This window comes from Rattus norvegicus, chromosome 20 (genome assembly GCF_036323735.1).
Source record: "Rattus norvegicus strain BN/NHsdMcwi chromosome 20, GRCr8, whole genome shotgun sequence".
Lineage (NCBI taxonomy): Eukaryota > Metazoa > Chordata > Mammalia > Rodentia > Muridae > Rattus > Rattus norvegicus.
The window spans coordinates 50,955,880-50,969,732 of record NC_086038.1 but is presented as its reverse complement, the minus strand read 5'-3'; the positions used below and the strand labels follow the sequence as shown (position 1 = coordinate 50,969,732).

General features: G+C 43.2%; 1 long non-coding RNA gene across 3 annotated transcripts in view; it reads right to left on the bottom strand.

Annotated features, from left to right (window-relative positions):
* Positions 1-2,335: 2,335 nt before the first annotated feature.
* LOC102546399 (uncharacterized) overlaps positions 2,336-13,853 on the bottom strand; it is a 30,182-nt gene continuing 18,664 nt past the window's right edge. For 2 of the 3 annotated variants that reach the window (XR_010060923.1, XR_005497657.2), the window contains exons 3-5: positions 10,509-10,620; positions 6,288-6,362; positions 2,336-2,523 (exon numbers count right to left, since the gene is read on the bottom strand). This is a non-coding gene — a long non-coding RNA (uncharacterized LOC102546399). The remainder of the gene's footprint in view (positions 2,524-6,287; positions 6,363-10,508; positions 10,621-13,853) is intronic. The other variant, XR_010060924.1, reaches the window with a different exon arrangement.

The following is a 13,853-nucleotide window of genomic DNA, read 5'->3' as shown; positions in this document are numbered from 1 at the left end:
GTTTAGAGAACAGAGAACCGCTGAAAGTGTATTTGAACAAGAGAGTGATGTTTCAGCCCTAGAAAGCATAAGATCTTGGCAGCTTTTGCCACATCCTCCTGGCTTCGGAGTCAAGAATAGGAGAAACGAGTTGTAGAATCCCTATCCATCGCTAAAATACGCCACCGAGACCAGGCATGTGGCAGGGGTTTTCCTGCATAGAGGCCCAGAAAGGCTGTCGCATGAAGCTGTGGAGACAAAGCCTGGACTATGCTGGAGACTCCACCAGAGTCATGGGACACCTGCCAAGGAGAGCTGCTAGCAGGGTGTGGATCCAACCTAAAAGAGAGAAGTGTTTCGCAGTTACCAAAGCTGAAAGGATTTGGAGATATGGAGAGTGCCTTGACATCAGACATGGAGATGCAGAGTTTGGAGTTTGCCCATTTGGGGGAGCAGGGAGCCTTGCTGTGCTCCAGTATTTTATTTCCTTGCCGTGCTCCCTTTTCTCCTCTTTGGGATGGTGATGTATATTCTGCGCCACTGTGTGTTGAAAGTATGTGATCTGATTTTTTTTTTTTTTTGGTTCTTTTTTTCGGAGCTGGGGACCGAACCCAGGGCCTTGCGCTTCCTAGGCAAGCGCTCTACCACTGAGCTAAATCCCCAACCCTGTGATCTGATTTTTTATTTTTATCTTTCAGGAGGTTGCCATTCAGAGATACACCATGAGTCTTACAGGAGACTTCGGACCGTCAGCGTTGAGACTGTGATAGACCTTGGGGGGCTCTTGAGGTTGGACTGAGTGCCGTTTTGCGTTGTGACATGGCTACAAGACAATGGAACCAGAAAGTGGAATGCGGTAGTTCAAATAAGAATGGCCAACATAGGCTCATAAATCTCTATGCTTGGTCACCAAGGAGTGACGTTATTAAAATGTATGGCCTTGTTGGAGTGGGTGTGGCCTTGTTGGAGTGGGTGTGGCCTTGTTGGAGTGGGTGTGGCCTTGTTGGAGTGGGTGTGGCCTTGTTGGAGTGGGTGTGGCCTTGTTGGAGTGGGTGTGGCCTTGTTGGAGTGGGTGTGGCCCTGTTGAAGGACGTATATCACTGACTGAGAGTGGATTTGGGTATTTCAAGTGCTTAAGCCAGACCCACTTTAGGCTCTTCTTGCTGCCTGCTAATCTGGATCTAGAACTCTCAGCTGTCTCCCCAGCACCAAGTCTGCCTTCGTGCCAACATGCTTCCTGCCATGCTCATAAGGGGCTAAACCTCAGAGCCTGGAAGCAAACCGCAACTAAACGCTTTCCTTTTAAGAGCTGCTGTGCTCCTGGTGTCTCCTCACAGCAGTAGAACACCGGCTAAGTCATTATATCTAAAAGTACATAAAATGTGATTTCTCTTTTAACTACAGACTGGGGGTAGTTAAGAGGGGATAGTAGTTGGTTCGCAATCGTAAAGACCTGGGTTTGGGTCCCCATAACACCTGTAAGTCTGTGTATAGTGACATGTGTCTGTAATCCTGGTCCTCCTGTGGACAGGAATATACCTGGAACCTCATGGGCTGGCTAGGCTGCCATTCATGAACAAGGGACTCTGTCTCAATAAACAAGGTGGAAGGTAATGTCCAATACCCAAGGTTGTCCTCTGACCTCTACATGTGCATCATAGGTCACTCAGACATGGACATAACACATGCATGCATGCACACACACACGCACACACACCATGCACACACACACACACACCATGCACACACACACACACCATGCACACACACACACACCATGCACACACACACCATGCACACACACACACCATGCACACACACCTTGCACACACACCATACACACATACACCACGCACACACACACACACCATGCACACACACCATACACACATACACCATGCACACACACACACACCATGCACACACACCATGCACACACACCATGCACACATACACCACGCACACACACACACACCATGCACACACACACACACCATGCACACACACCTTGCACACACACCATACACACATACACCACGCACACACACACACCATGCACACACACACACCATGCACACACACACACACACCATGCACACACACACACACCATGCACACACACCTTGCACACACACCATACACACATACACCACGCACACACACACACACCATGCACACATACACCACGCACACACACACCATGCACACACACATACACCATGCACACACACCTTGCACACACACCATACACACATACACCACGCACACACACACACACACCATGCACACACACACATACCATGCACACACACACACCATGCACATACACACACACACCATGCACTTACACATATCACACAGAGAAATGTTTTTAGTTTAATAATTTAAAAAATAAAACAGTAATAAAGATACAGAATGGCATGAGTCTCTGTCATGACTTCTCACCCTAGATCAGGATGGTTAATATCCGGGGGAAACTGGAAACATTTCCCATTGTCTTCATGGCAGAGTGGAAACACCTGGGTAACTGCTCCCAGGTTCTAGCTTGACAATAAAGGAAAAAAGAAATTGGTCAAGAAAAGCAATTTCTCTGAACCAAGTAGGACAGAAATCATACATGTCTCTCAATTTCACTTAAGACAGAACATGGTCTACTGGCCACTCCCACTACTTCCCGCTAAGCTCCTGTCAGTCCAGCAAGAGCAGAAGTAAGGGTATGAAGAAACAGAGGTCTATTGCAGTATATGATATTTTATACTTAAACTCTCTCAAAAATGACTTTATCATGTGGCCGCATATCCTGAAGGCACCTGGTATCCTCAAGAGTAACTTAAAGTAGCCAGTTATTGCAAGAAGAAGCTTTTCTGAGGAGGTGTGAGCAATGAGCTACTTTATGGGTATCACAATATCTCATTAGGGTTCACTTATTAATATGTTCAGTTAGCAGAATAACAGTAGTGGGTTTTTCCAGAGGGCCCATGACTAATCTAGCCTCAGGTTCTCAGGTTCTCGGGTTCGTGGCTTTGTTGACAGTGTCAGGTATGAGTCTCATCATGCAGAGTAGGCCTTAAACCCAACCAAAAATAAAGGTAATCGCCCCCATGTTCATGCCATTACTGCACCAGTGAGCACAGCTTGCCAGGCAGGTGGCTGTTGTAGCTCACAGGTTATGTCTTGTTGGGAATTGATGGTTGTTTTTCTCCTCTGGTACGATGCCTAGAGCCTTCCGACATTGTGAATGCTAGCTGGTAGGGATGAAGCTTCCAGTCAGGCACCTGCTAGATTTCAATACGCACCGTGGTTCCAATATGCAGTGTACTTAGCTAAAGGGTCTACTGCCAAGCTCTTGGGGGGCAACCAGCAGCATTAACATTTACTGGAAAGTTAAAATGTCTAGGGGACCCTCACTGGCCAAAAGAAGCAACCCATCCCATATGGGATTTTATTTGGTAGCCCATCGTGTCTATTTGGGATATTGTCACCCAATATATTACCTTTTTCTCAAGTTTCAGGGGGAAGGGGGGCAGAAAGATTGTAAGATGGATGGTTGTGGATAACTTCCAGGGAGCGCTGGGCAGATACACATCAGAACTCACAGAGACTGTGACAGCATGCGCAAGACCTGTTCAAGCCCAAGTCAGATAGAAATCTAAGCACGGGGAAAAGACATTGGGCATGAAGTTTCCTCTTGACCCAAGGAGCTATTGGTAGTTGACTGTGGCTGGTTGAGGAAAGTCGGTTATACTTTGCATACTTCAGAGCAAGCTCCATTCCCAGGAGTAGTAGAGGAGTGAAAACTGGACTCCATGGGCGCTTATTTGAAGAGAGGGAGCACGAAGTTGAGTAGGTAAGAATGTGGGAGGAGTTTCAGATGAGGGGTGAATGTAATTAAAAGTGTATTGTATGAAATTCTCAGAGAACTGACAAAAACGGTTCTTAAAATAAAGGCAACACAGTTTTGTGGTACCGTGACACACACATACACTTGCAGACATAGATGCACGAACGCACATGAAAACGTACAACTTCCATGTAAGAGAAAACGTGTCCTGATTCTGGCTCAACAGAACCGTTTCTAGTGTCACTGCTTTTCCTCCAACTATCGTGACTTTGCTTTTTGACAGCTGTGTAAATGTCTGTGTTGTCTGTGTACTTCACCTTTAAGCCCATCCATCTGGACATGCAGGCTCTTAGCTACTGTGTACGGTGCAGCAATGACCATGGATGTGCAAATAACTCAGTGGTGGGACTTAGAATCCTTCAGTTACAGACCCGGGAGCGTTACAGGGAAACAGTTACCTGAAATAAATACTGAAGCTAGATAATGTGATAGAGTAAGAAATAAAAATTATACCTGTAAGAAATACAATAAATTAAAAAGTAATTATAAATTTAAATAAAATTGAAGGGTATGTATGCAATCGTGTTTGGCACCTGGGTTCTCTTTTAAGCACATTTTATTTGTTCTTTGACAGTTTCAGACATGTATACAGTGTATCTTTTTTTAAAAGCTGTTCTCATTTTGATGTTTTTAAGGCTGCTATGCAGGGTGTTTCCATTTTAACCAACTGAGTGAAAGGCTCTCAAAACCTTCTGGCAAGTTTTCCCATTTTATGTTTCAAAATAAAACAAGTAACAAGACGGTAAGAAAGAAAACTTTAAAAATATTAGAAGACTTTAATGTTACATGCCAAGCAGTTTTAAAGAAGCGAGACTAAGTCAGTGGAAAATAGCGTTGTGCCATTTTTGTTTGAAGTGTATGGTGCTTATACCTACAGTTAATATCGAGAATCTGTCAGTCCATTTTAAACTATGCGTGTGTGATCTACGTGATCGAAATTTTAAACTCCACACATATATTGCAGAGAATTAATTTTGAAGTTACAGTATAGCCATTAAAAAATTCTATGGGCTCCCAAGAAAGGCATTTAAAGTGTTCCTGTGCACTCTTAATTTGTTTACGAGTTATAAAACATTCCGTTTTAAGAGAAATAAAAGGCATGAGGCATGGAAGTTACTTAAACTCCGTCTGGCTTTCCTGTAAAGGGAAGTGAGAAGCCTTCTGTGAAGACTGAAAAGAACAATGACATACAATGTTCACCATTTTAATTTCCTCGGGTATTTTCATATCCTGAAGCCTGGAGTGGATGGGATTGGTAGAGTGTGCGGTCTTCACTTTTAACATTGAGTCACCCTAAGTAAACTGTTCCCTTGTTAATCAATGACCTTAGATTAGAGCCCACCTCTGGTTCCTCACCAGGACTCCTCTCAGATATCCTGTTGTTGCCCTGAGTCATGGAGATCCTGAACAGCACGACCTGCCCCTTTAAGACACTTCAGCAGTTCATAGATGGGGTAGATGTGGCGGTGAGCCGACTCAAAGCGGTGGATCTGGGCCTGGGTGGACGCTAAACTGGCCGGTCAGCCAGCTCTCCCACATTCACACCACTGGAGTGAGCACTCCAACACTGCCCGGGCTATCTCACCCAATGCCGCAGCCAGCAAGGGGCAAGGCCAGCTCCCCTGGTTTCGTGCTGTCAGGGCCAGCTCATCCTAGCCCATGCCGGCAGAGCCATCTCTACTGTGCTGCTCAGGTAAGGTGCAGGGTCAGCTCTCCCACGCTATGTAGGTGGCAGGGGTGGGAGCATCTCTTCCTTGTATACAGCATAAATGTCAGGGCTTGCTCTCCCATGCGCACGCTCTCAGAGCCTGTTTGCTTGCACCCCTGACAGGAGAGTTACTTCTACTGTACTGCCCAGGCAAGGTGCAGGGCCTGCTCTCGAATGTGCTACAGTCAGTGAGAGACAAGAATCTGTTTCCCGTCCCAATGACCGTGGGCCAGTTCTCCTGCCTGCCATAGGTGGGGAGGGGTGAAGGGAGAGAAGATGTGGAAGAGCATTTCTCTTTCTCCCATACCACTGCGTGGCAGCCAAGTTGAAGAACCAGCTCTCCCACGCTCACTCCCTCGGGGTGGCTCACCCTCAACCCCTGTAGCTGGAGTCAACTCTACTGTGCTTTCTGCATGAGATTCTCGACCTGCTCTCCCAAGTGCTGAAGCCAGCAATGGGTGGGGCCAGTTCTCAAGTCCTCACTCCTCCAGGGCCAGCTCTGGAGGACATTAACACGTACCCAGGCGGCAGTCCAGAATAGGGATGTCTGTCTGGCCCTTGGTGTAGCAGACCCCTGCTGCTGCGAGATGATGAACCAAGACGTGGCCCTCTGTAGCAGCACAGGCCAGGCTTTCTTCACTGTGCACACGTACTTTCCCTTCTCTTTCTCCTCCATCTCTCCACCACTTACTTGCTCACCTTAGTGTCTCCCAGGGACTCTCGGTGTCTGGGATCCTCTCAGAAGTGCTGTGTCCAACCAGTGTCATGTGGCACCTGGAGAGATTGTCTGGAGTTTGGTCTGCCCATCCTGGCCTGCGTGGCACAGGTTGGCGGCGGGGAGGGGAGGAAGGCGGGGGGGGGGGGGGGGGGGTTGGGGGGTCATCTCAGGCTTGCTCTCCACAATATATCTTTTTTATTTTAAGAAATGAATCTTCATTTTATATATGTGTGTTGATAGATAGATAGATAGATAGATAGATACATACATACATACATACATACATACATACATACATAGACAGACAATAGATAAATTATTGGATTTTCTTATTTACATTTCAAATGTTATCCCCTTTCCCAGTTTCCCGTCCATAATCTCCCTATCCCATCCCCCTCCCCCTTCTTCTATGAGGATGTTCCCCCAACCACCCACCCCTTCCTGCCTCCCCACCCTGACATTCCTCTACACCGGGGCATCAAGCCTTGGCAGGACCAAGGGCTTCTCCTCCCATTGGTGCCCAGCAAGGCCATCCTCTGCTACATATGCAGCTGGAGCCATGGGTCTGTCCATGAATACTCTTTGGGTGGTGGTTTAGTCCCTGGGAGCTCTACTTGGTTGGTATTGTTGTTCTTATGGAGTTGCAAGCCCCTTCAGCTCCTTCAGTCCTTTCTCTAACTCCTCCAATGGGGACCCTGTTCTCAGTTCAATGGTTGACTGTGAGCCTTCACCTCTGTTTTCTAAAATATATTTTGATCATAACTATTCTCCTTATTCTGAAAATAAGGTTGTCAGACCTAAATAAACACATAAGTTAAAGTAGTAATACATTTTTATACAATTAAATATTATATTCTTAAATATGCAACAGATTAAACTATTTCTTTGTTTTTAAATATAGTAAAACTTGGACAGGGAGACTTGAGAAGTAACGTGTTTCATAATTTTTAACACATGAAATACATGATGGCAATATTAAGAGATAAAGCATCGTCCTCTAGAATAATGAAATGAATATCTAGAAATGTTAAGCTATTTATATATTACATGTCTGTATATGTAATGTGCAGTTTTAGGCATTAAAATCATAGCCTTGGGTAGGGGCCAAGCTCTTGGATATCCACATTTGGAAGGATGAAACTCTCACCTCATCATGGACCCAAAAAATCCAAAACTTGATAGTACAGGCAGAAAACAGAGAAAATGAATCAAAATTTAAGCACAAGCAAGAATGTATGCATACAACTTGAAAAGATTGGAAAAAAAAAAAAACCAAGAACTGACCAGTGGAGTGCATGATGTTTAAAAGCTTTGTACCATTAAAATGAACAATCCACAGTGTGAGGGGACATTATTCAGAATGTTCAAAGCTGTTGTGAGCTACTCATGGGGTGGGGGGGTAACATACACAACTCAAAGTCTTAAGTACCCAATGCCTACCTCTTACCTTCCTCTCAGAGGCTACTAAAACCTTAACTGAGGAGAATTGAACTCATAGTAAAATACTCATTCACATAGCTTACTTAAATATTAATTAATGCATTTCTCCACAATAAAAGGCATAAAATACAGTGGCTGCTTGAATCAATTTCCTATCGTGTTTATCTAAATAAAAGGTTTTAAATATATTCTTTAAGTACAGTCAAGGAAGATCTCCCCTTGAGTTTTGCTAGCTTCCTTTCTCTTTGTCTTGGCTGACATCCCGTGTTGCATGCCGTGACATCCCGTGTTGCATGCCGTGACATCCCGTGTTGCATGCTGTGCTTGTTCCTGATAATGACTTCTCTTCCTTACAGCTTCCCTTGAATGCTAGACAGGTACATGTCACTGCACTGGCGTCCAAGAAGCAGAAAGCAACACACAGCACTGCCAGCCTTCTTTATGTACCTTAAATTGCTGAGGAACCATGATGCTGTGACCTCTTGGGTTTTTTTCTTTTTTTTTTTTTTCTTTTTCTTTGTTTTGTGTATTCTCGGCTACTGGAAGAATATCTTCATAACACTCAAGCAAAGTGAGAAAACATCGTCTCAAGAGCAATGAGCTAATTATCTTCCTTACCACGGTAGGAAAACAGCTGACAAGCAGCAATGTGTGGAAGGAAGTGTTTTAAGTTCACAGTCTGAGGCTTCGGTCCACTATGGCACTGGTGTCATGATGACGGGAGCTTGAGCAGATGGTTCTACGGTCACATTGCACCCGCCGTTGAGAAGCCGAGTAAGAACAATGCCTTGCTTAGCTAAAATTCTCCTTTTTATTCGGTCCAGGACGCCAACCCATGGAACAGTGCTGTCCACATTGAGGATGTTCGTCCAACCTCAATTAATCCTGTATACACGTTCCCAGAAGCAGAAGCTCTCCTGATAAAATCCCTCACAAATATTCACAGAGGTTTGCCTCCAGGGCGACTCGAGCACCCGTCCAGTCAACAACCAGTTTCAACTATTGCAAACTGAATGTGGAGATACACGGGCCTTGTATGGGTAACTGGCAAACACCATTTCGTCAGACTAACTGTTTACTTCCAGCATGAATTCTGCTTCTCGAGTTAGTGAGGAAAAAAAACTCCATTCAGTGTAAAAGGGCATCGGCCAGGTGTCCATGCGATGTGTGTGTACTGGTTTTGCTTACCTTTATTTTGGTCCCTGTGTACCAGGACGGCACGCTTCTCTCAAAGTATACTAAGGTCATATGAGTAGGTGCTCATGTGTATACACGACTTTCCACATCTGTGTAGCTATTAATTGACTCCCTATCCATAATTCTCCTTTGGCGGTATGGCCACTCTAGTCAGTAAGCTTCACTCTGTGCTTGCTGCATCCAGAAACAAGAGCTTCAGTGGGAAACAGTATAGACATTGAAAATCCACTACGTTTTGCTGTGGTTTTTTCTTTTTCTTTTTTTTTTCTTTTTCTTTTTCTTTTTTTTTTCTTTTTCTTTTTTTTTCTTTTTTTTTTTTTTTTTTTTTTTTTTTTTGCTGTATCTTCAGAACGCAGTGAAATGTGGGCCACATTTTCTTGTGTTGAGGAGAACTCTCCCTCGACTCTCTGCCCTTTGAGAGCTGCTGTAGAGGCTGAATGTCTGGCCTTGGGCTCTGCCTTAAGTCTATGCCTCCATGATTCGAATTGGAGCATGTTGACAACATTTAACAGCTTTCAAAAGAGGCTAGAAACTTTACCACACTGATTCATTAGTTTATGGGGAAAAATGATAATCTTAAAATGATTTATTCCCAACCAATTTAATGAAAATATAAACAGAAGAAACCAGGGCAAGGGGTGGGGAAGTCTTAGTTTTGCTCCCAGAGCTGTCTCCAGATGACATCTCACTGGTCACTCAAACACTCTAGACCATGGTTCCCTCGTCTATTACATGACAGGCTCAGACGCAATGATGGCCAGCTCTCGTTACAAGATTCTAGAGCAGTGTCTCTCAACCTTCCCAATGTGCTGTCCCTTTCACAGTTTTTCATGTTGTAGTGACCCCCCCAACATAAAATAGTTTCTGCTGCTACTTCATAACTGTAATTTTGCTACTGGTATGAAACGCAATATAAATAACTTATTTAGGACGCCTGATATGTCACCCCTGGGAAAGGATCAACCCTCAAAGGGATCACAGCGCACAGGTAGTGAAACACTGGTCTAGATGGGATCCATTACCGATGAAATCAAGTGGAACAGCTATGAGGGAAGCAATCTATCTGTAGTGGGTGGAGGGTGGGGCTCAGGGCCCATGAGGACCTGCAGGAGATTATTCCTCATCAGCTGCAAGTGATGATGATCTGACCACACTGAAAACTGAGAAGGATTCAATAGGTAATTACGTCAAACACTTAGGACATAACTAACAACTGAGTCATAATCGGAACCAGTATTTTCTATTGATAATGAATACTTCCATACCTTGGTGATCACTAATTTTTTACACTTCAAAATAATTATTACAGAAGTGTTAGTATGACCACAGTTTAGCCAGATTCTGAGAGACAAGGGAAGAAGGGAAGAGAGGGGAGGTCCCGAGGCTGGCTGCCTTCCTTAAACTACTGGAGAACTATAAATAATACATGCGAAGCTCTCATACATGGGCACCCATTAAGTGACAGCTCACGGGTCACTGCTCTGTACTGTAATGCTTACAATGCATATGTTGGAATGCTCTGTGGTTTACTTTTCTTTGTTTAAACTTTACACTCAACCACTTACCTAAACCTCGACGACCCTGCCCAAAAAGGGAGAATGCAAAACTTCCAGAGGACTGCAGAAGTGAGGTACCAAAGCGAAGTTATATTTGATTCCCTTTTTCTCTCATCACACCCTAGAGAAAAGTCATTCAGACACATTGGTCTCCTGTACGACTTGAAAACTTACAGAGCAAAGTAGATAAGAAGAAAAAAATCTTAGAGAGAAGTTAAAGATTTATTAAGATTTGGGAAAAGTAAAGAAACCGTTCTATTTTTTATATTACAAATATCGAAAGCCAATTTCTGTTTCCTGGATTTAATACTTGTGGTTTGCCCAACACAGCCATTTCATATTTGTTGTAGAAGCAATTTTTTCAACTTCTGGTGATACAGTAGAATGGAAATAATAGCCTAACTTTGCAGTGGGGGTTAATGTTGTCCTCATATAAAAAAAACATATTTTCTATGATGATAATGGTACTCTCCCCTTGCTTTTAAAATCAGTTCCGAATGTGGCCTATAAAGCAATGACTTCACATCTCAAAAGCTCTTCTTTGGCTCCCTATTACCTTGAAAATAAAAATGAAATTTCTTGTCTGATTGGTCAACAACATTTGCCATGATGCTATGGGGATTTGGGCTTCTCAGTTTCCCCAGATGACGTTTCGCTTTCTGTCCCTCTCTTTCTATTCTCCAATTGTTTCTTTCTCCTCACTCCTTCCCTTTGGCCCTACCTGTGTTCGGCTCCAAAGTCAGTATTCTCAAACTCTCAGTTTCTGAACCATAGATATTTCGAATGTATTTCATGAGAAAGAATCTTACCTGAAAACCCTCTTCTGCATGCCCCCCCTGCTTCACTAGGACTTTTAAATTCGATAGAAAGCAAGAGAGGACAGTTCTTGGGCTAACCTTGTGACCATCTCTCATTTCTGAGCAAGCTATCTCTTCATTGAAACGTGGATGCCCATAGTAGCGTTGAGTCAAAAGTGTTCATTGAAACAGGTACTGTCTTTAGGCATCAAGGTCCCTGCTTTCTTAGAATTTACTTTCTGGGGGGGGGGGGGAACAGGCATGTAAGCAACATACCAACAAAAACAATCAATCAATCATTAAATAAACAAAACCACCAAAACAACAAAAAAGGCTGGTTTTCAGTAGTGATGACTTTGTTTCTGACTGTGAGAGACTCAGGAGGAAGATTTTTTTGACCATCACCAATTCCCTAATGAAACATTCCGTAGAAGTGAAATATCCTAGATGTGCTTATCATAGATCCTTTACTGTCTCAGAGCTCACCCAGTCATTTCGCAGAACCCCTTAGCTGCTTACATCAGATTCAACCACAGGACGCTCGTGCATGTGCCACACGATGTTATTTCATAGCCACCTGATAAACGTTCCTCCTCTTGTAATTTTGTCTCAACCTGAGATCTGATTTCCCTCTTGCCTGAAACCTAAAATTTACAGTAAAGCCTCATTCACTCTCACTGACCTTGACTTACAGTAGAGGCTGGTGGTGCAGCTTCAGCCATCAGATGATATTCTGAGAGAGTACAGCCGAAGTGGACGTAAGAACTGCTAAAATTACAGTACTTTCCCATGATCTATGGTTTTAGCTTCCATGGGCTCAGTTACCTAAGGTCGACTGTTGTCCAGAAATATTAAGTAGCAAATTCCAAAGATATCACATCGTTTTAGGAGTGTGTTTTTCTGAGATGCATGGTGTGCTATCTCACAGACTATCACTCATCACTTACACGACATCCATGTGTAGATCCTCCTGCCTGTCAGCCACCTAGCAGCTCTATGTGTTATCAGATCATTGCGTGTTACAATGCTGGTGTTAAAAGAACCTTATTTTATTTAATAACAGCCCAAAAGTATAATAGTAATGATATTGGCAGTTCAAGTATGCGAAAGAATACTCATAAAGTTCTTCTCTAGGTTTAAAAAAACTGAGAGTTCTCAACTTACAAAAAAAACTATATATTAACATTAAGATTTCAGTGTAGCAAGGTATTTTGAGAAACACCGCATTTGCATTATTTTAATTTCCTGATTCTATTATTAGTTGTTTATTTTTACAGCACCTTATTTATAAACTGTTTATCATAAATATGTATTACAAGAAAAGCCATAGTCTGTATAGGCTAGTATCATCTAGGGTTTCACTTAGCCCCTGGGGTTTTTAGAATGTCATTTCCCTGAGGAAACGACAGGTGTATTCATCAGATTTAGCACTGGGAAAAAATGCATAGAAAATACTTTTAAAATGGGATATTTGGCTCATATTTTAGAAGGTTCGATCCTTTGTCTTTTTGTTCCATGGCTGTGGACTATTGTAACGCAGAACAGCACTTGGCAGAACACAGAGAGGCAGAGCAGATGAGCTCGTGGTGACTGAGGAGCTGAGAGGGTGGAGAAGGAACCCAAAGACAGCATACACCCTTCAAGGATTTAACCCTATGGATTATAATCCATAACCACTCGTCTGAGTTTGGATTTCATTGCTGTGAGGAGACACCATGACCAAGACAACTGTTACAAAAGATAACATTTAATTGGGGCTAGCTTACAGTTTCAGAGATTCAGTCCATGGTAGGTAGCATGGCAGAATCCTGGCAGACATGACGCTAGAGAAAGAGAATGAGTACCACACTGGGTGTAACCTGAACATAGGAGACCTCAAAGTCTGCCTACACAGTGACACACTTCCTCCAACCAGGCCACAACTATTTCAACAAGACCACACCTCCTAATAATGCCACTTCCCACGGGCCAATCATGATCAAACCACCACACTACTAATAACCATTCAGCCATAGAGTCACCAGTGGATTTTTCTATAGATGAAGTTAGAGCCTTCATAATTCAGCCACTTCAATTTCCTCACCAACTGGCAACACGTGCTTTAGCATATGAGATTTTAGAGAATTTCATCAAGCCATAGCAGAAGTTAAGTATTTATTACTCGATCCTTATCAGGAGAAAGCCTGATAGAAGGGGATCATCTGTGTCTTTGCACGTATTCTCTTAGGATACAGCACTTCACCAGAAAGGGGAAAAAAGAAAGCTATTTAAGGGACATCAGCTCTGCAAATACATTCACACTTACAGATTTCAGATTTACGAATATCAACTTAAAATCTATAAAGCTTAGGATCATTGTGTGAAATAGGACTTTGTTACATTTTTAAACCCTCGTATTTAAAAATTAACATAGTTTTGGACTCTCACCAGCAAAATATGAAATACAGAATGTGGTATAAATATAATTTTTAAAAAATGATTGAGGAGTCAAAATCTGCCAGTAATTGAATAAAATTTTGCTGTTACTATGAAAAGCTAAATGTAACTGAAATAGTCA